The sequence below is a fragment of the Saimiri boliviensis genome, chromosome 9, assembly GCF_048565385.1.
Source record: "Saimiri boliviensis isolate mSaiBol1 chromosome 9, mSaiBol1.pri, whole genome shotgun sequence".
Lineage (NCBI taxonomy): Eukaryota > Metazoa > Chordata > Mammalia > Primates > Cebidae > Saimiri > Saimiri boliviensis.
This window is the reverse complement of record NC_133457.1, coordinates 98,215,895-98,243,094: the sequence shown is the minus strand read 5'-3', so window position 1 is coordinate 98,243,094 and position 27,200 is coordinate 98,215,895. Positions and strand designations below refer to the sequence as shown.

General features: G+C 44.7%; 1 protein-coding gene across 3 annotated transcripts in view; it reads right to left on the bottom strand.

The window, feature by feature from the left end:
* RALY (RALY heterogeneous nuclear ribonucleoprotein) overlaps nucleotides 1–27,200 on the bottom strand; it is an 85,831-nt gene that overhangs the window by 38,603 nt on the left and 20,028 nt on the right. For 2 of the 3 annotated variants that reach the window (XM_003932048.4, XM_003932049.4), the window contains exon 2: nucleotides 10,768–10,850. The exons of the other annotated variant lie outside the window; for it this stretch is intronic. The gene's annotated coding sequence lies outside the window, so the exon portion shown is untranslated. The remainder of the gene's footprint in view (nucleotides 1–10,767; nucleotides 10,851–27,200) is intronic. 3 annotated transcript variants of the gene reach the window in all.

Below are 27,200 nucleotides of genomic sequence, written 5' to 3'. Positions count from 1 at the left end.
TTGGGGGGGGAGGGTGGGGACAGTGTCTCGCTCTGTTGCCCAGGCTGGATTGCAGTGGCTTCATCTTGCCTCACTGCAACCTCCGCCCCCCTGGGCTCAAGCGATCCTCCCACTTCAGCCTCCTGAATAGCTAGGATTACAGGCGTGTGCCATCATGCCCAGCTAATTTTTGTATTTTAGTAGAAACAGGGTTTCGCCATGTTGGCCAGGCTGGTCTGGAACTCCTCACCACAAATGATCCACTTGCTATGGCCTCCCAAAGTGCCGAGACATGAGCCACTGCACCGGGCCAGCAGCTCTGTTTTGGATGTTATATGTTTAAAAAAGGGGTTACTACACTGGGCGCAGTGGCTCAAGCCTGTAATCCTAGCACTTTGGGAGGCTGAGACGGGTGGATCACGAGGTCAAGAGATCGAGACCATCCTGGTGAACATGGTGAAACCCCATCTCTACTAAAAATACAAAAAATTAGCTGGGCATGGTGGCGCGTGCCTGTAATCCCAGCTACTCAGGAGGCTGAGGCAGGAGAATTGCCTGAACCCAGGAGGCGGAGGTTGCGGTGAGCCAAGATTGCGCCATTGCACTCCAGCCTGGGTAACAAGAGCAAAACTCCATCTCAAAAAAAAAAGGAGGGGGGGTTACTATATAAACTTGATAATTGTCAAAGTCTCTTCCCACTCTGATATCCTAAAGTTCCACAGTTTTATGGCAATTGATCCTGGGGAAAATACAGAGACAAAAATATCTTCTATCACCCTGTGCCTAAAAATAACACCCTAGAAGGGGTCGAAATAAGACCCTAGCAACTGAGTAAGAATGAATGAGGAGGGGAATTAGAGGGCAGAGGAAGGCTCAGAAAGGGACAGAGACTGAAGGGCCTGCTCCTTTTGCAACTGGAGACTGGGTAGGCCCAAGGCCAGGGAGAAAACCCTCTCAGAGAAGACTTACACTCACTGAGATTATTAAGACTAAAGATTTGAACTCTAGCCCCTGGCTCTGCCACATGAAAGCAGATTCCTTCAGTTTCTTCACAGTACAGTTTCTGAAGGTAAACTGCTTTGCAAACTGCTGAGTACAGATTTGAGAACCTATCAGAACAATCTTACTCCTAAAATCTTATGTGTGTACATGTCTCCTCTCCCTGCAAAGTCCCTGGAGGAGACACAACATGGTTACAGATCCTTTCTCTTTCCTTCCCTGTACTTCAGAGTCGGGCATACAAGTAGGGGTTATTGCTTGAAATACGCTCTCCATTTAATTTTGAAAAGGACAAGCATACTTGTTACTAGGGACTCTGTTCTATGATCATGATGGAAACATGGCCTCTCATTTAGTGCATAGAACTCTGGGCTCTACTTGGTTTGAGGCACAGCAGAGCAGAAGGCACAGAAGACAATCCTATTATGCTCAGGCCACCAAATGCCTCTTCTTGGGTACTCCCAAACACTCTACCCTCCTGGAAGGGCTGTGGCCAGAGGCCAGGGAGGCAGTATGATACTCAAAAAAGAGCTTACCTTACAGCTTAGTCGATGGGGTTAGGACTCATTACAAACTCTAGCTCTTTCAGAGACTAGATATGTGGCCTCAGTAAATTCATTCATTTCACTGAGCCTCAGCTTTCCCCTTTGGAGCTATTAATAGCTTAATGAGCTATAAAGATTAAGGGAGATAATCTATTTAAAGTACCTGTCACAATACCTGGCACACAGTATGCGCACAATAAATGTTACTTCTTCTAAAGACGGAAAGGGCAAACTAGCAAAAAAACTGAATGTGATTCACATGATAGGTAGGGAAGACTTGGGGATGAACCCCAACCAGCAGCAGATCAGAGCTATGAGTGGCTCAGAATGGAAATGGGCTGATTTGGAGAGTCTGTTGTGCTATTCTAAGAGCATCTGGATCCTGTACCAGCCAAAGCAAATCAAACAGGAGTGCTTATGGAGCGCTTGTTTCTAAAACAAGTACGGGCTGTGTTATTGACATATACCACTGGGGAATTGAGAGGGCTGTTGGTGGAGACATTAAGAAAGCTGACATGCTTTCAGTTCCATTCCTTGCTAGCATATCCATATGGGCACAACTGACCTTGGCTCTAGAGGAGAAAAAAAACTCTGGAATGAGACACAAGAGATCTGGGTTCTGGTGTGAACCTGTACAGGTGACTTCACCTCTTGGGCCTCGGTTTTTTCTTTCCTCTTCTAAAGAATTCTGTGTGTGCTGAATCTATTATCCTGCACTTTTAAATGATGATGATATGGTTCAGAAAGATTAAGCTAGTACTGGCAGGAACTGGAATTAGGGTTGGTTGTCAGGCCTGTAGTCTTTCTTCTCTGTTGCATTATCTCTCAATGTTAAATGAGGGACTAGGCTAAGGTGAACCAAGGCATTTCTAGGTGAAAACTGAATAGCCCGAAATTATAGTTTCAAGAGCATTCTAAATACTCTAGGGCTAGACTAAGCCTGGCTGTTAAAAAAGCCTTCTCATAAATGAAATCCTCAGTACCAAGGGCAAAACTAGAGTAAAAACACAAGAGCCACAAAAAAAGGGGCCAGTGAAATTTCAGGAAGTCAGCCCTGAAGAGGCCCTTGGAGAATACACCGCCTAACTCATTTCTACAGATGGAGATATGGAGGATGCAAAGAGAAATAGCTTGACTGGGAACATCCAGTGAGTGGGTGATGGAGCACAATCTGGGTCCTATGCCTCCTGGTCCCTCTCTCACACTTGGTTACGCAGTTTCTAACCTTCTAGACCATTACGATCTTCTTTTTGACATTTATTTTCCAAATGCTGGGTGACAGGCAGATCACTGCCCATGCAGCAGACTCCCAGCCACTTCTAATACCTCACTGTAGATAACGGCTCTTTGTTTTTAACTGCTCCTGCTGCAGCCTTAAGCAGGACTGAAGTTGAGACTTCTTTTAGGTCCCTGTTGACTCTTTGATCCCTATGGACCACAGACCAATGTGCCTTGGGAGACACAGAAACAGGAAGAAACACCAGCAATTATGGATCAACTTTCTACCTCATTCCCTTTGCAGAATTAAGGGAAAAGGGCCCACGGATAAAATGCTTTCCCAGGTTTGAGTTAGTAGAACAGGGTTAAGAGCCTGCGTCGCCACATTCTACTTCAATCTTACACTCAACACAAAGTATCTGAATTTACTCCAATCACTAGTGGTTGAATACCAAGCCAGGCCATGTATTTTCTTCATCATCTCCTACTAGTAACACAATCACCATATATAAAGTAGGCATTATTCCCATTTTGTAGATGAGGAAACTACAGTTCAAAGAAGTTAGTCACACAGAACATAAATGTCAGATCAAGGACCAAAACCTTGGTATTAAAGAATACACAAAACAGTGGGAAAGACGCAACTAATTAATATTCCAAAAGACCAGTTATAACACCACAGATATATTTTACCTCTTGCCCTGTGTAATCAGAAATTAATCCCAAAGAAGCAATTTCTGCTGTGTTAATAGGGTATTTTGTAAAGGAGGTTTTGAGCACCTCCCTCAATCTGTCCCATTAAGTAAGTTCCCTTTATTCATCTCTTACTTATCTCAAGGTTTTAGCACCACTATTGCTCACAGACCTTGGTTTCCTCAGCTGTTGTTTTCCAGCTTAGATTCTGTTCTCTTGGCTATGTTCTTGGACTCAGGACCCCGTCTCAATGCCACAGCCAAAATTCCTAGAACCGCGCTCTAACCTATAGGACCCTCTCCCATTTGGCTGTTCTTTTTGGTCTGACCTGCTGCTCCAAAGGGACAAAAGGTTCTTCTTTAATTTTAATGAAAACTGGGGAAGGAAGCAGAGGAACCCAGGACCCCGCAGAGCCCAAAGCCCTTAGCATGCTATTCCTTTTCTCCCAAGCGAGCTGGACATTATTGCTTTCCTATGACAGCAATCCTTAAGCAAGCCAGCTGTTTCTGGAAACCAAAGTAATAAAATATGGCCAAAATCCTCGGGTGGAGAGTGAATAGGAACAGCTGCTTCTTTTTTTTTTTTTTTTTTTTTTTTTTTTGAGGCGGAGTTTCGCTCTTGTTACCCAGGCTGGAGTGCAATGACGCGATCTCGGCTCACCGCAACCTCCGCCTCCTGGGTTCAGGCAATTCTCCTGCCTCAGCCTCCTGAGTAGCTGGGATTACAGGCACGCGCCACCATGCCCAGCTAATTTTTTGTATTTTTAGTAGAGACGGGGTTTCACCATGTTGACCAGGATGGTCTCGATCTCTTGACCTCGTGATCCACCCGCCTCGGCCTCCCAAAGTGCTGGGATTACAGGCTTGAGCCACCGCGCCCGGCAGAACAGCTGCTTCTTACATGAACTTCTCTGGCAGCCTCCCCCTCAGATCCCTACTCCGCTATAGAATTCTCTAGGAGCCATCTGATGATTACACTGGCAGATAATGAGTCTCCTGCCCTTTCTAAGACACCAGGTCCACCTTGGTCAAACATTCAACCCCATACCTTGAAGGATGATGATGCACTGCTACTGCTCCTAGACCTTCTCAGACTCTGTCCCAGGTCCCTATCACTATAATTACTAACATTAATAGTCTTATACATTTGTACACTATCTAATGGTTTTATATAGCACTTATCTGAAATGTGCTTTACACAGTAAGCTGGGTAGAAACTATTATTCTTGTTTAGAGATGAGAAACCTCAAGGCCACAAGTCCCCAGCAAGCCCAGGCATTTTCAGAGGCCCTCCCACTTCAATGTTACCTATGGCAGCTGCATTGTAAGCCTTATTTACTGGAATCAAATCTCTGCTTAGAATTTCAGTTGTAATAGGCAAAAGAGGTATTCAGAAAGATCCCCCAAAAGCCACTGTGAAGCCTCTGAAGTCCACAAGGTGGGCAGCTTTCTTTTCTAGCTCTGTATCAGGCAACCTTCCTCAGAAGCCTGGGGGATCCTGGCTTGCCATGTGTCACCTCACTTCCTGCCCCTGCCCCCCACCCCCCATTATGACTTACTCAAAGCTCAGCCTGCCTCACTCACTGCCTGCCCAGTGCTGATTTGGGGCATGCAGGAGCCAGGCTGCTCAGCACTATGGGTCTAGCCCTAGCACTTTCTCTGCTGGTAACACATAATATACTGTAGGTTGCTGCCTTTCCTATTGTTTCTGAATCAGGCCCCCTCTAAAGTTTGACATTTCTCCAGAGGCTACTATATCAGAAGAAGCAAACTGATAGTCCACTGGTATAGTCAAGCCTGAAGAATAGTTTGGTTTGGGGTGTACTGTGCCTCAAAAATCAATAAACTAAGCCTTAAGAAACTAGAAAAGGAAGAGCAAACTAGACCCAAAGCAGCAGAAATTAGAAAATAATAAAAACACATGTAAAAAAAAAAATCAATGGAAAAGAAAAACAATGAAATCAAAAGTGGTTCTTTGAAAACAACAGCTAAATGAGCAAACCTTTATCTAGACTGACCAAGAAAAAAGATACGAATTACCAACAAATTAAGACAACTTGGGTGAAATGGAAACATTCCTAAAAAGACACAAATTGTCAAAAGTGACTCAAAATGAAATAGAAAATCTAAGTAGACTTAACAAGTAAGACATCTGAATTACTAATTTTTTTTTTTTGAGACAGAGGCTCACTTTTGCCACTCACCCTAGTGCAGCGGCACAATCTCAGCTCATTGCAACCTCTGCCTCCCAGGTTCAAGTGATTCTCCTGCCTCAGCCTCCTGAGTAGTTGGGACTATAGGCGCCAGCCACCACACCCAGCTAATTTTTTTTTTTTTTAAGTAGAGACAGGGTTTCACCATATTGGCCAGGCTGGTCTGGAACTCCTGACCTCAGGTGACCCACCCTCCTCAGCCTCCCAAAGTGCTGGGATTACCGGCATGAGCCACCACGCTTGGCCGAATTAGTAATTTTAAACTCTTCCAACAAAGACAAGCCCAGGCCCATGTGGCTTCTTCACTGATGAATTCTATCAAAGAAGAAATAATGCCAATCCTTTAACAACTCTTTCAGAAAACAGAGGGGGTGGGGGGAACACATCAATTCATTCCATGAGGCCACCCTAATGCCAAAAGCAGATAAAGACACAAGAAAACTACAGAACAATATTCCCCAGCAAATCAAATCTAACTCGATATAAAAAGGATTATACACTACGACTATGTGGGATTTATTCTAGGAATGCAAAGTTGATTTAATATCTGAAAACCAATTAATGTAATATCATTGTAGAATAAAGAACAAAAACCATAAAATCAACAAAATCCAACACCCATCCATAATGAAACCTCTCAATAAACTAGGAATTAAAAGGGAACTTCCTTAGCCCAATCACACAATGGTGAAAGACGGAATACTTTCCTCCTAAAATTGTGAACAAGGTAAGGAAGGCTGTCTGCTCTTAACAATTCTATTCAACATTGTACTAGAGATCCCAGCTGGTGCAATTAATCGAGGAATTTTTTTTTTAATGGGTGTCAGATTATGTCATTCCTCTATTCAAAACTCTCCAACGTCTTCCTGTTTCACTCAGAATAAAGGTCTACAAGATCTGGTCCCCGTCTATCCTTGTGACCTCTATATTCCAATCTCCCCCTTGCTTACTTCATCTGTAGCCACACTGGCCTCCTTTTGTTCCTCAAACACAGTAAGAACACTCTTATTTCAGGACCTCTGAACTTGCTGAACTCCATGCCTGGAATGTTATTCCCCAAAAGATATACATAGCTCACTACTTCAGTTCTTGCGTATTTCTGCACACATTTAATTTTCTGAGAGGCCTTGTTTAATAATCCAGTGTCTCCCTACTCCCTTATCCTGCTTTATTTTTCTTCAGATTTATTTGTTTATCTGCTTTCCTCTACTAGAATGTAAACTACAGACAGAACACTATTTTATTCACTGCTATACCTCAAACACCTGAAACTGTGCCTGGTATATGATAGATACTCCAATACTCACTGAATAAATAAACGTGTATCTTCAAAAAGGAAAATAAATGTATTTAGGAGAATAAATAAAAATGAGGAGTGGGGGACTACTAGCTCAAGAGGCTGAGAAGGATCAGAGTTTTAGGTGCTTGGGGAAAAGCCAATGTAGGAATAATAGAAAACCTTGGTTTTCTGGAGCCAGATTCTTCTGGATTCTAAGCTTAGCTCTTCTGATCACTGCCTACACGTCCATCTCTAAGTCTCAAGTAATTTATAAAATAAGAACATCACCACCTACCTCCCAAGTTGCTATGAAAATGAAATATATTTATGTAGAGCACTCAGCATAGTGCCTGATAATATATAATAGACACTGTAAATAATTAATTTAACATTTTCTGATAACTCTGGCCTTCAAGAGAACTCAGAATCACCAGAGATTACCTAGCCACACCCTCACCTTACTGAGGAACATAGATGTTTGTGGTGTTGCTCCTAAATTAAGTGGCCTCCAGACTGTTGTTTTAACATTTCTTATCATTCTTCCTTCACCCCTTCCCTTACAGTCAGCTTTAAGCTCTCACCCCTAGCTGCTATTAATAAAGCAGGTCTTCCCCTCTTTTTGATATGCTGATTTTAATTTTGAGGAGGGGGTGAGGGGGGTTAGAAACCAAATGCTAAACTTGTTACAACATGTAAAAATAATAATAAATTAGCACTGTGCAAATACTTAAGGATGACAATGCTTTACTTCCCCCTTGTTTTTCAGTTGGACTCTGGAAAAATGAGGCTGTTAGGGAAGTAAGCTACTATACGTGTAGCTTATCATATATAAATGTATATACAATACTCTTATTTACATGTAATCATTCATATTTGTTGTGGTTTTTTTTTTTTTTTTTTTGGTTTTTGATACAGAGTCTCACTCTGTCACCCAGGCTGGAGTGCAATGGCACAATCTCGGTTCACTGCAACCTCTGCCTCCCAAGCGATTCTCCTGCCTCTGCCTCTGAGTAGCCGGGACTACAGGCGCATGCCACCACGCCCGGCTAATTTTTTTTGTATTTTTAGTAGAGACGGGGTTTTACCATGTCAGCCAGTATGGTCTTGATCTCCTGACCTCATGATCCACCTGCCTTAGCCTCCCAAGTACTGGGATTACAGGTATGAGCCACCACGCCCAGCCATATTTTAAGTTTAGTGGAGCAGGGCAGTTGTTACAGGAAGTGTGAGATCCAAGCTTGGCCCCCAGGCCAAGGAAAGGCCAGAAGCTGTAGAACTTTAGATTAACAAGGGAAAAAGAAGTGGCAGCAAGAGCCTGGAGATTCAGACTAGAAAGGGAGGTAGGAGCCAAAACCCTCTTTCCACTCAGGCAGAGAGAAGAACAGAATGTCCATTGTTAACACACAGCACAAAGAGAATGGCATACATCGTTGGCGAAGGGGGAGAGCAAGATGGTAAAAAAAAAACTGGAATAACCATGGCCTCCATAAAATGTAAGGCTACAGCACAAGAGCCTTTTTTACTAGCAGTAAGCAGGGGCAGGCAGGGGACCTAGGGCCAAAAGAATAATAGCCTTCAAGAGACGACAGCAGGGAACAAGGCAACATCACGGTGGGTGCCAACTCCTGTTGGGATGGGCTCTTGGAAACTACTGTAGTATCCTATGCCAGTAGTGCCTTGCAACCAGGGTTCATGAGTGCAGTTAAACTTGCCCTCTGCAGCCCACACATTGCAAATCATGGCTGGCTGTGCTACCCGGCTTTGTCATCTGTGCCCTAGAATCCTTTTCCTTATGGAAAAACTGAGCTATGGGTAAGGCCCACAAAAGAAAGAAAGAGAGGAGAAGGACATAGGAGATTTACCATGAAAATTTGCAAATGAAAACCTTCCCTTTTACTTTTGGGAAATGGTGGCAAACAGGTCGGGGACTGAGATGCCACAGATACTATTATAGTTTGAATGCTGGACTCCTCCAAACTGCTTGCTGAAATTAGGTCCCCAATGTTCAAGGTGGGACCTAATGGGAGGTGCCTGGATCTTTGGGGACAGATCCCTCATGAATAGATTAATGCTGTTGCTGGAGCAGGGGTAGGGGAGAATTCTCACTCATTTTGTTCCTGCAAGATATGGTTGTGAAGAGCTTGGTATCTCCCCACTCTTACCATCTGGTTTCTACTCACCTCAGTTCCCTTTCCACCGGAACAGAAGGAGCCTAAGGCCCTCACTGGATGCAGACACCCAATCTTGAACTTTTCCAGACATCGAATTGTGAGACAAACCTTTTTTCTTTATAAATTACCCAACCTCAGGTACTCTTTTATAACAATATGAGACAAGCTAAGGTACACACTTAAAATGCTTTCTCCTCACTTTCTTGTTTCATTCATGCTGCTTTTACAATTCACAAAGCTTTGCAACTTACAATTCTCTTCTCATTCTCTATAATATACCCGCGTGGTTGGCATACACATATGAGACATGAGGGGACAGGGAGGCTCTCCCACTTCACAAATAGGGAAATGAAGACTGTTCAGGGCACATGTTGAGAGAGAAGATAAAAACCCATGTTTCTTAACTTCAAGCCAGCACTCAAGTCCTTATCCTGTGACGGCCCAAGTGCTTAAGAGATCCCATGTGTTACAGATGTATTCTTCTTCTGGTCACTTTTAGCCTGGGCTTAGGTCTGCTTGAAGGTTCTTCCTGTCTTTCAGTCTAGTACCCCCTCACTAGAAATACCTTTGCTCAGAGGCACCCCCAACTCCTACCTGCCCTGCTCGGCCCCTCAAATGAATCTCCTTTCTGAATCCCTAAGTCTGCCTTCTTGAACTTCATGAGAAAAATCAGAATTAGAAAAAAAAGAAAAGAAAAATCAGAATCAGTGAGATTAGCTGCCCAAGGAAATCCTGCCAAGTCAGGAAGAACAATGGTATTTATGGTCAGACTGACCTGGGTTCTAATATCAGCTTTATGGATTCCCAGGTGCGAACCCTGGGCAAATTATTTCAGTTCCTAAGCCTCAATTTCCTCATCTATAAAATGAGGTTTTAGAACAGGTTATGGTGGTACACCTGTAATCCCAGCTACTTGGGAGGCTGAGGCAGGAGGACCACTTGAATAACATGAGCCTAGGAGTTTGAGGCCAGCCCAGGCAACATAGTGAGACCCTGTCTCCCAAAAATAAAAACAAAACACCCCCCACACACAAAAAGGGATTTTGTCTACATTGAGATCAATAACATTCTCCTGCCTCAGCCTCTGAGTAGCTGGGACTACAGGCGCATGTCACCACGCCCGGCTAATTGTGCTATTGTGTTGATTTTCCTTCCTTCTCACCATCTGTAAGCTTCCTCTGACATCTCCTTCACACAGCCCTATTCTTATCGCTCCACTCTCACCATTATTTATATGACATTTTGCAGAATTGAGGAAACTACAGGATTTTCTGGACCTGACCTATAAACTTGGCAGATCACAGTAAAAACTAAAGCTAAGAAAGTCTCTAAGGGCTGTGATGTCATGTTAAAGAGCTTGTGGGAGAACAGGTATAGCTGCCAGGTCCCAGGATACCCCCTCAGCAGAAAGAAGCTAGCAGAAGGAAGAAGGAAGCAAGCCTGCTCTGCCTTATTCACGACACATGATCCCAGACATTCTTGTGGCAGCTCTAGGAGAGCAGTCTCAACCTGCCTCCTAGTTCAAAAGGTTATCTTTGCAACATCCATTACTGGAATAGGAGAGTAATCACCTGTAAATTATCTGTACTGAAGGTAAAAACAATAGCCAAACTAGATACCCTGTATCTTGGCCCAAGCTTGCCCAGAGCTTTCCCAGGCACCCTAACTCACCAGTAACAATGCTGAGCTTAGCCAGTTGTTTCCTCCTTTGAGTTACAGGGTCAACACCAGCTGTGTCTGGGAATAGGGCTGACCTATAACAGAGAGAGAAGTCCATTAGGGATGCTGCTCAGAACAGGCAGTAGGCAAAGTTCCTGCTCTCACATATTTGGCATCCTAGCAAAAGACAGGTCAATTATTTACAGTATGTAATTTCAAGTAGAGCTAAGTGCCATAAAGAAAAATAAAGCAGGCCGGGTGCAGTGACTCATGCCTGTAATCCCAGCACTTTGGAGGTCGAGGCGGGCGGATCACCAGAGGTCAGGAGTTGAAGACCAGCTTGGCCAACGTGGTGAAATCCCATCTCTACTAAAACATACACAAAAAATTAGCTGGGTGTGGTAGCAGGCGCCTGTAATTCCAGCTACTCAGGAGGCTGAGGCAGGAGAATCACTTGAACACGGAAGGCAGAGGTTGCAGTGAGCTGAAATGGCGCCACTGCACTCCAGCCTGGGAGACAAGAACACAACTCCATCTCAAAAAAAAAAAAAAAAAAAAGAAAGAAAAGAAAAATAAAGCAAGGTGAAGTCTGTTTTAGACAAAATGGTCAGGAAGAGGCCTCTCCAAAGGGTGACATCCACAGAGATTTGAATGACATGAGAGGGGTAAGACATGAAAAGATCTGAGGGAAGAGTGTTCTAGGGAGAGAATAGCAAGTACAAAGGCCCTGTAGTCTTGGTATGTTTAAGGAACAAGAAGGCTAGTAATATAGCTAGAATACAGTCATAAGGAGAATGAGGCACATACTAGAGACACAAGAAGGAATTTGTTCTGTTTTTTAAATATGAGAAAACTAAGGCTCAGAGACTAGGTTACTTGCCCAAGATCAAAATAAGTCACATGGTAGAACCAAGAGTGAATCTCAACTCTAAGTCTATCTCATGTGTGGCCCAAGCTTCTCCAGGTTTAGATAACCTGGATTCTAACTGAGAAAAACTTTCAAGCAATCTGAGATTTATTTCAGGTTTCTGTACTCAGCTCCCTCCTCTGCTGGGTGAGGATGGTAAAGAAATTCCTATCTATTCATTCCTAGGAATGTGGAACAGAGCAGACTCTGGAATAAAAATAGTAGCATATACCAGCACTGATGTAAATCTTTTATTTGTATTAACTCATTTCATCTTTACAACAATCTTGTAAGGTTGGTGTGTTATTTTACTAATGGGGAAACGGAGGCACAGGGCAATTAAGTAAATTTGTTCATTGCACAGCTAACAGATAATGGAACTGGGATTTGAACCCAGAAGTCCAACTCCAGGGCTTGCCCTCTTAACCTCACATTACACGTAACAATTTTCAAAAGTAGAAGAAAGCAGGAAACATGTTTTCTTGTTCTAGTTTACATGGCTTAGAGTCCCCCATCCATTCATACCCAAGCCTGACATCCTCTCCATATACTTGCAGTCCAGACTTTTTACTCAATGCAAGTTGAATGACTCCTGAGTCCTTCAACCAGGTGGTTCCAGAGGCTTCTCTATTCTCTAACTACTGTAATCTCAAAGCTCTGATAACAATAGCTATTTAATAGGCATTTACTGCACAGCTGGAAACAGACCTAAGCACTATTTTATTTCAGAGGGAGTGAAAGTTGCTCCAAGTCATGAGTGAAGGGATTCTGGGGAGCAGGCTCCAGGCCTGGAACAAAGCAGCAACACAAGGAACCAAAGGATCTCTGCAGCTCTGGATCAAAGGACAATGGCAAAGGCACGAGGGAGTCAGGTGGTAAGCGGACTATCAACACCTCCCATCAACAAGTCAACAAACTCAATTCATCTTCTATTTCCCAGCCTCCATGATTCAGAGAACAGAATAACCATCTTCCCAGGTACTTAGACTCCAAATATTCATGCTCTCAACTCCTCTTTCTCTCCCTTCCCCACTTCCACAATTGCCAAATCCTTGTGGGTTGTTTTCTTCCCCACTCTGAAAGCTCTACATCCAAACCATTTTTTTTTTTTTTTTGAGACAGAGTCTTGCTCTGTTGCCCAGGCTGGAGTGCAGTGGCGTGATCTCAGCTCATCACAACCTCTGCCCACCCCCTACCCTGGGTTCAAGCAATTTTCCTGCCTCAGCCTCCTGAATAGCTGAGATTATAGGCACCTGCAACCACACCTGGCTGATTTTTTGTATTTTTAGTAGAAACGGGATTTCGCCATGTTGGCCAGGCTTGTCTCGGACTCCCAACCTCAGGTGATCCACCTACCTCAGCCTCCCAAAGTATTCTTTATTCCTTACTATGTCAACTTCCTCTTGGTTCAAGATCACATTATCTCTTGCTTGCACTACTGGAATATTTCTTAAAACTTATTGACATTACAAGGGCAGACTGTTACAGGAGTCTCTTCCCTGGTCTCTGTTTCACTAATCTCCCCCACCCCTCCTGTTCCAATCCATTAGACCACACTGCCAGACTAATAGTTCTTTTTTTGAGACGGAGTTCCGCTCTTGTTACCCAGGCTGGAGTGCAATGACGCGATCTCGGCTCACCGCAACCTCCGCCTCCTGGGTTCAGGCAATTCTCCTGCCTCAGCCTCCTGAGTAGCTGGGATTACAGGCACAAGCCACCATGCCCAGCTAATTTATTGTATTTTTAGTGGAGACGGGGTTTCACCATGTTGACCAGGATGGTCTCGATCTCTCGACCTCATGATCCACCCGCCTCGGCCTCCCAAAGTGCTGGGATTACAGGCTTGAGCCACCGCGCCCGGCCCAGACTAATAGTTCTAATGCCACTTCCCTGCTCAAAAAAAGTCATGGCTCCCAGTCACCTTAGCCTTGCTCTTACGTATGCTATGATTTGGTCATCATCCACCTTACTTTCTACTATGGACTTTCCAGCTCCCATATTTTGTCCATACTGTTGTCTCACTGGAGTCACCCTTCTTCATTTATATACATTCAAACCCTTCTTAATTTTCAAGGCCTAGTGAATCTATGATGTTATCCTGAACCCTTTTCTCACCACTCTCTCTGCCATGTTCTTGAAACATCTCCAGCTTGTGGCTATATTCATTTCTGACCTCACCATCAGCTAAGGCCTAAGCAATACAGTACCCATTACCCTTCTTTGTAGAAATTCCTACTTTTTGAAGAATGGACACCCAGTCAGTTATAAGATTTCTTTTTTCTTTTAAGATAGAGTCTCACTCTGTTGCCTAGGCTTGAGTGCAGTGGTACAATCTCAGCTCACTGCAACCTCAATCCCCTGGGTTCAAGCAATTCTCCTGTCTCAGGCTCTCAAAGTAGCTGAGATTACAGGCGCATGCCACCACATCTGGCTCATTTTTGTATTGTTAGTGGAGATGGAATTTTATCATGTTGGCCAGGCTAGTCTCAAACTCCTGATCTCAGCCTCCCGAAGTGCTGGGATTACAGGCATGAGCCACCGCACCTGGCCAGCTATAAGATTTCTGTTTCCATTCTCCTACTGAGTCTAGATCTATCTCCCAAAAGAGACCTGAGTTCTAATCTGCATCTCAGATTTCTCATCTGCAAAAACGGAATTCCTATACTGCCAACAAAGAGATTTTATGATCACGTTTTTATCAATGTGATAACAGGTGAGGAAAAGGGCAGAGTTAGGATAGAAGAGTTCCAGCCAGGTCTTTTATAGTTCTTGCAAGCTGAAAAACAGAGTACATACATGAATCTTCTATCCAATTAGTCAAAAAATATTTCCTGTTATCAGCTGTACTGGTTGGCTTTGCTGTGTACACAGTTCTGAGTGAGAGGTTATGGAGGATGCACAGATGATTGAGAACACTCCTTATCCCTAGGCACGTAGCATTCAGGGTAGAACTATGATGTCCCACAAAAAAATGCTAAGACTATTCGGCAGGATCCAACAGTTCAAAGAATGTTATGTATTGTGAAAGTGGATAAACAAATCAGTCTGACCTAGGGTTGTCTCAGAAGCTTCACAGAAGCAGCAAAGATTTAAGCCAGGCCTTGATGCAGGGTAACAGAAAGACATGGGCTGCTACTACTGTGCCTCAGGCATGAGGCTGGCTGTTAAAACTATTAATCTTTATGATACATTGTGAAGTAGGTGATGATGGCCCATTTTATAACCAAGGTAACTAAAGATAGGTGAGGCTAAGTGTGCCATTCAGGGTCAAACAGCTAGTAAGCAACAGAGCTAGAATCTGAATGCAGGTCTGCTTTACTTCCGGAGCCTATCATGATCTGCCTTACTTTATTACATAGCGACATGAAAGAAGACCAGATAAACTAAAGTTCTTTCTATCCTCAAAATACAATGATTTGAATGGGGGTTATGGGAGGAGTAGGAGTTGTGTGCTCACTGCTACTATGTCTTCTCCATAAGATTGTGAACTTATAACAGGATGAGAGTCTTATGGACTGTCATATGGGTCCTTGGGTTATGTAGGATTAGGGTCTTATGAACTACCTGCCAGGATCTCCGTCAGCCTAATTATCTGACATGTGAGTAACTAAAGGAAAAAAGAAAACCTGCCCAGCAACTCTTATTCTGAGGACTAGAAGTCAAGTCCAAAATCTCGAGCTCCTTATTCAGAGTCTCAGCCCCAGTATCTATACCAATCAAACACCTACTAACGTGTTGGCTTCAGATGTCCTTTTCCTATTCTTGTTTTCACAAGTTAAGGGAGATGTGAGCAGAGAAAAGGCAGGGAGCAGAGAAAAGAGAATGGGAAAGGGGTGAAGGGAGAACTGGTAAGAAAAGAGACACCTGAGCAGGTTTAAAATTTAAAATGTCTGAGGCCTAGACTTTGGAAAAGATCTTTTTCCCTCTGGTACCAGAACAAAGGACTTTTATTTAAAAGAGAAGCTGCAGGAATTCCTCTTTATAAATGTTAAATGAAGAGAGTTTGCCTGTCCAAACTCCAAACTAAATCTGCCAACAGGAGGTAAAATGAAGTGATTATCGATAGGGCTCCTCAGGGCTCCCACCCTTAGTCCTCACTATTGCCCTGCCCCAGCCCAACCTCTGCCTGGTTTAGGCTGAAGCCTGCTGAGGTCAGAAGACAAGCAGGTTCTTCCCCTTGTCACTGCTTCCTCCTCTACCAGAATTACTCCAGGCTAACAAACCCTGGGAGTGTATCGTTTCCCTAACAGCTCCCTGTCATGAAAGCTTTGTTGAAAAACTTTCCTTATGCCCCCGCCCCACCCCCACCAAAAAAAAAAAAAGGAAAAAAACAAACAAACAGGACTCTACTGCTAGAGGGTGGGGAAAAGAGCCAGGAAGTGAATGAAGAGTGAAAATTATGAGAAGCCTAGGTCTGGACATCAAAGGGTGGGGAATCAAGCAAAAGGTCTAGGATAAGAAAAAGGGAGCATTCCTGGGGCCGGGGTGAAGAGGTTTGACAGAAGAAATCATCTTCTAAATTTGTAAAACAATTTTTTTTTTTTTTTAAATAGCATGTCCCTACAGAACCCTTGCTGTTTAGAGTAAGCAAGCTCTAGGACCTACAGGAAGGAAGACTGGCTAAAAGAGGTGTTGGCCAGATGAGGTAGCTCACATCTGTAATCCCAGCACTTCGGGAAGCAGAGGCAGGAGGATCACCTGAGGTCAGGAGTTTGAGACCAGCCTGGCCAACATAGCAAAACCCCGTCTCCACTAAAAATACAAAAATTAGCCAGCATGGTGGCTCATGCCTGTAGTTCTAGCTACTCAGGAGGCTGAGGCAGGAGAATCACCTGAACCCAGGTGACAGGTTGCAGTGAGCCAAGACTGCACCACTGCACTCCAGCCTGGGCAACAAGTGAGACACTGTCTCCAAAAAAAAAAAAAAAAAAAAAACACAAAACGGGTGTCGCTGAAGGGGCATCTTCCTCAGAAGAGAGGAAGAGAGGAAGAGAAAGGGAAGCTGGGTTCTCTAGGCTTCTGGGGTGGCAACCAAGGAAGGAGTGAGCAGATGCAGGAGATAATCTCAGCCTATGACTCCAGGCTCCCTCAGACAGCGCTCCTCTGAAGGCAGCCTCAGACCCACTTCTGCTACAATCAGCACTCACAACTGACCACAGGCAGGGAGTAAAAGACTGGCATAGGGCAAAGGCACAGGGCAAATGTCCCTCATCCCACAGGTCAATTTGTCAATCTATTTGATAGTTGTGTTCCAGCTGCCCCTAACTTCTCAGGCTCAAAACTGGTTCACCCCTTCTGTAAAGATTGCTTATTCCAGCCTTGACTAAACCCCATGGTCTTGCAGTTCTCCCAGATTCTTCCCTTCACAAGAATACCTGACTTTGACTCTTGTGACTGGCTCTACTGTATGGTTGCCTATGCCAAGGCATAATAAAACAACTAGCTGTGTTGCTGTGGGGGTTAAAAAAGAAATGACCTCACAACATAACAGAAAATATAGCCAGGACACAAATTGGCTCAGTAAAACCCTCCCCTACACCCAAACAAAGACAGCTGTCAGGATGCCCAGTGTATCAAAAAGCAGGCCCTACAGGACAGCTGGTTTCTTAATGACAGGTGACATTAGGGGTCTTGAGCCCAACCCATGTTCATGTAGGAGAACATAATGCATGCCATAAATAGATGAAACTCAATCTAGGCAGTCTCCAAGCTGCCTGGAGGAACGTCCACAGAATAAAACAGATGTGCAAGACAATCATTCTTGCCTCTGCATTTTCTAGGCAGCTAACAGCATTTCTCCCTTCTCAGCTGAAGCTATCTCCAGTATCCCCCTCCTCCTTCCCTAGAAGAACCAACCCTGCAGGAATTATCAAGGGAGACACAAGTAATTACTGTTTTCTTTTCTCCATGCTAATGAGACAGTTGGATGGTTCCCCTTCCCCATCTTGAGCTGCAAGTGAGAATCTAAAGCTTTATAATCAGTAACCAACACACCAAAGCTTGGGCCAGACCCTCCTCTGTGCAATTGAGACTGTGTAGAAAATGGCTTTCATGCTCCTGATGAGACCAGAGCTGGAAGGGCTCAACCATTTTACAAAAAGGGAGGTAAGAACAGAGCAGGGAAGGGAATCTGTCCAAAGTCAAAGAGGAAAGTCAGTGGCAGGGCCAGAAATCAGTCTCCTTATTGTCAATCAGGCCACCTCTCATCTCACTCATACTACATATAGTACAGAACGATTTTAGAGAGAACCTCAATGTGAAGGCTGGAACTGCAAATTTCAAGCTCACATATCAGTTTTTTGTTGTTGTTTTTTTTTGTTTGTTTGTTTGTTTTGAGACAGTTTCGCTCTTGTTACCCAGGCTGGAGTGCAATGGCGCGATCTTGGCTCACCGCAACCTCTGCCTCCTGGGTTCAGGCAATTCTCCTGCCTCAGCCTCCTGAGTAGCTGGGATTACAGGCACGAGCCACCATGCCCAGCTCATTTTTTGTATTTTTAGTAGAGACGGGGTTTCACCATGTTGACCAGGATGGTCTCGATCTCTCGACCTCGTGATCCACCCGCCTCAGCCTCCCAAAGTGCTGGGATTACAGGCTTGAGCCACCGCGCCCAACTTCACATATCAGTTTTTGAGTAGTTATTCAAAAAGCACTGACAGGCCAGGTGTGGCAGCTCATGCCTGTAATCCCAGCACTTTGGTGGGCAGATCACCTGAGGTCATCAGTGGTTTGAGACCAGCCTGGCCAAGATGGTGAAACCCTGTCTCTACTAAAATTACAAAAAACAAAAAAATTTGCCAGGCATGGTAGCACACCATCTGTAGTCCCAGCTCTTTGGGAGGCTGAGGCAGGAGCGAGACTCCATCTTTAAAAAAAAAAAAAGCAATGACCATGCTCTACCTGCAGATGTAGAGATTCAGTCCAAGAACTCCAATTCCAGGGTAGAGGGCCAGGATCTGAGAGATGATGCCAATTTCACTCAAAAATTAAAATCATAAGTGGATGGTCAGGCAAAATTCAATCTATGAATTTTAGTAGGGATTCAGCTCAGTTATGTAAAGATTATAGAACTTCAGATTTGGTGGATAAAGGAGCTCTTGCCCACACTGGGCATTGGGGCCTCAGTCTACTAGTCCAATCTCCTTAGTTCACAGATGAAGAAATTGAACCTAGCATTATCAGGGGCTTTTACTGAAGAGCACCCAAGTTAGCAGAAGAACCTTAGGATGCTCTAGCCCAAAGCTAGCTAGCCATGGTCAGAGAAAAAGGGGAAAGGAGCCAGCATTTGCAAATGCTGTGCTAGGAAGAAAACAGTTCTAATTTTTAAGCTGAAATAATTTGTAGACTCTAACAAAGCTTATTTTTTTAATCTGAAGACTGCCTCCCTATCACCTTCTAAAGTCCCTTGCCTCTCTCACTTCAGGTGGGATTTGGCAATTCAAATCCAGTTCTCAGACTAATTCTGACTCCAGGCAGGAAATAAAACAGTCTTACCCCTAACTCCCATCCCCTAACCATAAGGCCTAGATACCAACTCTTCCTCCCTGTTATTCTTATACCATAGACTGACTGTGGGGCTCTTGTGATACACCGCATATGGTCAGTGCTGACCACAAGGCTTCACTTTCTAGAGTGCACAAAATTAGGTGCTTTATTTTATAAATGGGCTCAGTTCCACGTGAGAGCTCCTGCCTTAGTCACCCGCCTAAGACTTCTGCCCACCCCCCGGACCCCCAGAACTAAGCCCAGTTCTAAATCCAAGGCCAGGCCTCCCCACCAATGGCCACTGTCCAGAGACTGCCTGCCAGCCTAAATATCCACTTGGGTTTGCTGCTCTCTCCACCCTTCTGCAAAAACGGCAGCATAAAGCAGAAACAACTAGCAGACAGACCTAGGTTTAAGCCCTGGTTCTGCCACTAAAACTGGTTATCCTTAGTGTTATGCCACTGTTTACTTGTCTGTCTCTTCTACCACTCTTCTCTACTTGGGAGCAAGAAATATTTAGTTGTTTTCCTGTGTCCTTAATGAATCAGTCATTGCCTACTGAATGACTCTCTAAAACTTAAGTTCTCACATCTAGAAAATGGTGATGAAATCACCTACCTCAGAATAGTGAAGATAAACACGGGGAAGAAAAATATGTTAACTGCCTAGACTAGTGCCTGGCCATTAGAAGCTTCCTCTACAGTATCGTGGATTCCCAGGGCGAAAAATCTGTCTGTACTGAACCACACTGCCCAACCTGGAGACATCATGCCTTGCTGACAGGGTCTGTTCCACTCTAGTAAATCAGATTGACTGCCAGTTCCTGAAACCCTACCAATAAAAACAGCTAGAGATATGACTATTCTCCTCACAGCTGAAGGTAGTGAATTTCAAGCAAATGATCTGTAAGCATATACTATACTGAAAAGAGAGGGGAACTTTGGGGGGTGGAAAGCTATGCTATGAAACTGGAGCTTATTCTAGATTGAAAAGAGGAGGGGGAGCTATGCTATGAAAACTAGAGCCTTACAGAAGAAATCCCAAGTCTCAAAAAGTGGCTGAAGAACCTGTACTGGAGCCTACAGAAGGGCCAGAATCATTAAATGAATTGCCTTAGGTCACACAGTAAACTGAATGCAGAAATGGGCTTCGAACTCACCACTGTGGTCTCCCTAGATGGTACTTTTTCCATCCTTCAGGGCAGATCCACAGTGCTGAAGGAAAAAGGAAGTAAGGAATAGGAGGCTCAGTATAGTGGCAAGGAGAGGCACATAGGGATGTCAAGTGGCACTTACACAGTTTCTGGCTGGTAAAGGTGACTGATGGACAAAGTCAGCCTTTAGTTTCATAGAGGCCTTATGCGCTCTGGCAGTTGAAGGGCAGAAACAAGTTCAAACTGGCCACAGCAAGTGTCAGCAGTTATAGAGGGAAAGGGTAAAGGGTGTCTCAAAGTAACACAAACCCCTCCAACCACAACGTAGCTGCTTTGAGTGATGCTTCTACCTACTCATCCCCAACTTCTCAACTCATACAATGTTCCAGGTTTTCTATGGTATCTGTCTTTTCCATTAGAGGGTCATCAAACTTACAAACTAGGTGTGAGACATAAGGTATAGAGAAGATATAGAGTAAGAGCTCTGTCCGGGCTGTGCGTGGTGACTCCCGTCTATAATCCCAGCAGTTTGGGAGGCCAAGGAAGGAGATCACTTGAGTCCAGGAGTTCAAGACCAGCATGGGCAACCAAGTGAGACATTGTCTTTAAAAAAATTTTTTTTAAAGAAAAGAAAGATAAGGCCGAGTATGGTGGCTCATGCCTATAATCCCAGCCTTCCACTTTGGGAGGTCAAGGTGGAAGGATCACTTTGGGAGGCCAGGAGTTGAGGACCAGCCTAGGCAACGGTGGGCTAGATTTGGCCCACTAGTTTGCTGACACCTGTTCTAACTAATCTGTCTTCAATCACCTCTGTCACCTAATCCATTATTCCTACCACAGTCCTGCAACCTCAATGGATCCCCTTTGCCTACAGCAGGTGTCCCCAAACTACGGCCCGCTGGCCCCATGTGGCCCCCTGAAGCCATTTATCTGGCCCCCCGCTGCACTTCAGGAAGGGGCACCTCTTTCATTGGTGGTCAGTGAGAGGAGCACAGTATGTTGCGGCCCTCCAACGGTCTGAGGGACAGTGAACTGGCCCCCTGTGTAAAAAATTTGGGAACGCCTGGCCTACAGATGGTTTAAACTCTACCCTCATTCATCCTCGACCACATCCTTTTCCTGTAGACTATACTCCAATCACAGTGAGTTGTTATCTGGCCCTCATGCTGTTCCCTAACATCGGCAATGATTTTCTCCATTCCTCTGCCAATATTACCTACTCAGAGACAAGTCCAAATGCCAATACTTGGGGGAAGTCTGCCAATGACTTCCCCACCCCCATGGGAGTTAATCAATCCATCCTTACTTTCCCTGACTAGCTTCCTTCCCAGGTAATCTGTCCAGCATGTCCTCCACATATTTGTGTTACAGTGAACCTTCACACGCCTATCTGTCCTAATGTACTGGGAGTTCTTGAAAACAGGAACTATGTCTCGTATGTCTATACACTATTTTCAGAACCTGGAACACAGTGGGCACTCAGGCTTCCTATCTACCAAATAATGCTTGCTCTGTCTTATATAATTTGTATATATATGGTTGTCCCTCACCCATCACTACCTCCCCACTCCTCCACAATTCTAAGTTTCTCAAGGTCAGGGACAGTATCGTACTCAACTAGGTGTCCCTTGCAGTACCTAACAGGGCACCCAGTGTCTGCCTACTGAACAGGCTTTTAGGCTGAGTAGATTATGAGAACATAGGATCTTTGGTTCTAACAGAACTGTGAGATAACTCACAGCATCAAAGAATCCTTCAGTCTGTTTCATGGACTGGCCCCTACCTCCTACTCCATCATGCTTTTGAGTCTGGCCAGGTTACTACTTAAGGCAAAGGACGAGACGGGAGACGGGAGACGGGAGACGGGAGACGGGAGACGGGAGACGGGAGACGGGAGACGGGAGACGGGAGACGGGAGACGGGAGACGGGAGACGGGAGACGGGAGACGGGAGACGGGAGACGGGAGACGGGAGACGGGAGACGGGAGACGGGAGACGGGAGACGGGAGACGGGAGACGGGAGACGGGAGACGGGAGACGGGAGACGGGAGACGGGAGACGGGAGACGGGAGACGGGAGACGGGAGACGGGAGACGGGAGACGGGAGACGGGAGACGGGAGACCGAGACCAGGCAAATCACTAGATTACTAGATTGCTCTTGCCTGTGCTGCATTAAAAGAACTAGAGCTATGTGAAGAGAAGAGAAATCTTTTTTTTTTCCTTTGAGATGGAGTCTCACTGTGTCTCTCAGGCTGGAGTACAAGTGGCACAATCTCAGCTCACTGCAACCTGTGCCTCCTGGGTTCAAGTGATTCTCCTGCCTCAGCCTCCCAAGTAGCTGGGATTACAGATGCCCGCCACCATGCCCAGTTACTTTTCTTTTCTTCCCCCACCCCTACCAAGACGGAGTGTTGCTCTGTCCTCCAGGCTGGAGTGCAGTGGTAAGATCTAAGCTCACTGCAACCTCCACCTCCTGGGTTTAAGCAATTCTCCTGCCTCAGCCTCTGGAGTAGCTGGGATTACAGATGCATGCCACCATGCCCAGCTAATTTTTGAATTTTTAGTAGAGATGGGGTTTCATCATGTTCACCAGGCTGGTCTCGAACTCCTGATCTTGTGACCCGCCCGCCTCAGCCTCCCGAAGTGCTGGGATTATAGACATGAGCCACCTTTCCCTGCCTAATTTTTTTTTTTTTTTTTTTTTTTGAGATGGAGTCTCACTCTGTCGCCAAACTGGAATGCAGTGGTGCAATCTCAGCTCACTGCAACTTCCTCCTTCCAGGTTCAAGTGATCCTCTTGCCTCAGCCTCCCAAATAGCTGGGACTACAGGTGTGTGCCACCATGCCCAGCTAATTTTTTTGTATTTTTAGTAGAGACAGGGTTTCACCATGTTGGCCAGGATGGTCTCGATCTCTCTGACCTCGTGATCCACCTGCCTTGGCCTCCCAAAAGTGCTGAGATTATAGGCACAAGTCACTGCGCCTGGCCTTCTTTTAAAAATATTTTTAGTAGAGACAGGGTTTCACCAACTTAGCCAGGCTGCTCTCTAACTCCTGACCTCAAGTGATCTGCTCGCATCGGCATCCCAAAGTGCTGGAATTACAGGTGTGAGCCACTGCACTCAGCTGAGGGATCTTATTTTCAGACCTCCTTTCCCTGGCCTCTAACTGATCCTAAGTACTAGCCCTAAACTGACCCCCAATTCATATTTAGCCCTAGACCAGAAGAGCCTTCTAACAAGTACAGATCCTTAGTTCCCCAAGGTAGGTAATTTCACTGAGGGAAAGGCTGCAATTCAATCTCACTTGAAGAAAAAACTCAAAGATATGTGGTAGAAATCATTAGAAGCTCCACTTCTGGATGCCAAGGAACCTCTACTGAGATTAGGGGTCCTGGGCAAGCCTATAGTCCACAAGTACAGCTATCCTACCTTGAGGAATTTGTGGGGTTGAAGACTAAATTGCTGATTTAAAAAAAAAAAAAAAAACACATCAAAAGAAATTTTCTTCTAAACCCAGAACAGAACAACATTCCATCTGGGTAAATGAGCTTGTCACAGGCAAGAGGTACTTCACATATCTGCCATTCCAGGATTATGGCTGTCAAGTTTTAATTAGGGTAATTAGAGTTAAAAATGTAACTTCATTTCAGGGGTATTTTGAACAGATTCCATTAATTTCTTTCTTTAAAAGAACACAGGAAGGAGGGGCAGGCTGTGTGGAGCAAAGAAGATTTTGTCATGAGAGAAGCAAAGCTATTTGCCTAGTCCAGAAGAACTTTCAAACCACTGCCAAGAACCACAGCACCTCTGCAGGTGGCCCAGAGGACAAAGGGCTGCTGCTCTTCAGGCTTCCTCCCTTCTCCCCAACAGAAGTCTAGAAATAAGTTTCAGTCTGCACTTGCTAATAAATTTATCTCCTCCTCCCCACCTGCTGCTCCTGCATTACTGCCATCCAATGGCTACTACTACAGCCTTAAACCTGGCAAAGGATAAGGGCTCAGGGCAATCTGTTTTGCTACCCTTTAGGTGCTGCTCTAGCACCCATCCCTTTAACAAGAATTCCTGGAAACATCTTTATGCTTTTGTTTGTGCTGGTTCCCTGATCTGGAGTGCCCTTCCTGGCTTAACTCTTACTCTTCATTCTTCCTTCAAAACACAGATCAAAATTACATCCCTTAGGAGAACCCACATTCACCCCTCTGGAATCTGAGTCCCTTATACACTATTTTATTAAGGAACGTGCATTAAACTATGGTTTGTATCTCTGTCTGACTCTGAGGCTAGATTGTGAGGTCATCTAAGAATCCCTAGCACTAACACAAGCCCTGACACACAGGAGAGACCCAACAAATATCTGTTGAATGAGCAACTACAGGGGGAATTTGGTCTGACCATACCGGCTGCTAAGTATGTTAAGCCTGCAGGTTCTCCAATGCCTAGAAACATCCAGTTATGAATCCCTTCCCCCTCTTTGCACAAGGCCAGTTCAGAAACCTGACTCTGCACTCTGCAGAGAAGAAAACCCTCCCATTGATCCCAAATGATGACTGATCTCTCCCATTAGAGCCTGCTCACTCCTTAGGGAACTTGGAAAGGAGATGAGAAAGCAGAAGCAAGCAGAGCATCCCATCCTTCCACCCCCCCACCACCCTACCTCACCACAGGTTTTAAATAATTTCCTCCAGTCTTTGAATGGCTCCAGGGAGACAGCCACAGCCGGCCTGAGCTCCAGTTCAGTCTGTAGAAGGGTAAGGGAGGGCTCTGGTAGAAAAGTTGATCAGCTTGGAATCAGTGTTGCAAATGCTCAGAAATGTATTACTAGCATAGCATAATAGAGATTACACTATACGACAATGGGCAGCCAAGTCACTTCGACCTTTCTGAGCTTTAGTTTCCCTTCCTTCCTATGCCAGTAGGTTGTAAGGAGAAATAAACACAATGAGGCTTAACTCAATATTTAACATTTAGTAGGTATTCAGTAAGTGATTTTTCCATCTAAAGAGGGGTCCTATACTATGTACCTAGCATCACACTATGTAAGAGTTTATAAAGGTGAGGAAAACACATTAAATAAGAATACAAGTTAACCATTTCTCCATTTGCTCAGGGTAGCCCTGCCTGCTAGTCTCAGGGAAGGAGGGCTACACCAGCAGAACTGCTGTACTGACAAGTGTAATCAGATCCATTTCACAGTAATCATTCTCCCTACCTAGGAGCACAACTCCAGCCTCCTCCCAGGCTCCCCAGGCCTGGCTGCAGGCCCAAATTGATCCATTTCTAATTAGGAGCCATGTCAGTGCTTTCTGGCAGAAGGTCATGGCCTAGGCTGCCTCTCTGGCCTATGACCAAATGCCCTAAAATACCCTGCCCAGGGCAGATCCAGAGAATGGACACCGTGAGGCAGAAAAAGATCCCAGACTAAACTTATCATAAAGCAGTATGAAATTTTAGAACTGAAAGGGTCCTTTATGAGCGTGGACTTTTAATATTTCAGCAGAGAAGATTGAGGTCCAGAAAAGAAACCTGTCCTAGGTGGTATGAGAAGATACTGTAGATCTTTTTACTTCTAGTTCTTTCCTCTAGATAAGTGTTTCTCAACTTGGCAACACAACAGAAGGACTCAGGGAATTCACTAAAAACATCAGTTTCTATGCCTGACCCCAGAGATTCTAATTTGGAACACATGCAATGGCTTTAGCTCTCTTTTGCTAAGTATGGGATCGCCTTCCAATAGAAATGTTCAGGTTCAAACTTCACCTTGGGTCACAAATTGTAACATTTGGAGGTACTCCACTATTGTCTGATCCAGTCCTCCCCTACCCTCATTATTATTCTAGGGGCCTGAATCCAAAGAATCTATCATAGATGGTTCTAACTTCCTGTCTGCTAGCTTGGCGGTCAGCAAAGAGCATTTCCTTTCAAAACTAGTCTGAAACTAAAATGTCTGTTATGAAGATACAGAAACCTAAGGGGTGGTGGTGATAGCACCTGGAGTTAAAGAAATGTGGAAGATGCTGTGTTACTCAGTGTGTGGCATCTGGGACGGGCAGAGATGTCTGAGTATGTGTGGGCAAGTGTGGAGAGGAGTACTTGTGCGTATATGTAAGGGAGTGAACAGTGTGGTGTCTGAGATAGGCTTGCAGATACTTTTGTGGCACACACAATTCTGGGTAGAAGACAGTGGGATGGGGTGTAAGGGTAAATGTGTGTACATGCAGGAGGAGGGGGAATAGATGACTTGAAAGTGTAAGGGAGATACGCTGGATGTGTATAGAAGAGCGTACATGTATGTGCCATCATGACTCAATTGTGTGTGTGTGTGTGTGTGTGTGTGTGTGTGTGTGCATGTGCGCACATGTTGCAAGGCACTGAGCCTGTAGGGATGGGGAAAAGTGTGTATCTGTCTCTGTATGGCCTATACATCTATATGCATGAGAAAACAGATCCATGAACAGTTCTAACTCATCCAGCCCTGGCTTTGCCTGAAGGCTCCTACCACTCAAGGGCAGACCTATCTGCAGAAATTTCTCATTAAAATTGACATTCTGACAACTACAAAAAATAAAATGATAATGACACCCCCAGCATTGTGGGAGGTTAAAAAAAAAAAAAGTCAATGCCAATAAAACACAAGAGACAGATGAGAAGCAATTATGCCCCAATTACTTCTCAGCTTCACAAAGGGAGATGTTATTTGGAGTTAAATATTGTATGACTGATTCACATCTCCACCCCAAGACTTGGCTCTCTTGGGTTACCTAGGAAGAGGGCAAAAAAGAAAAAAGTATGTAGAGAAAGGTAAATAAAGGTTTTTGGTTTTTCTTACAAAGGACTGGAGAAATGAAAAGATAAAAAAGGGAACGACTCAGAACAAAAAATAAAAGGCAAAAAGGTCAAAA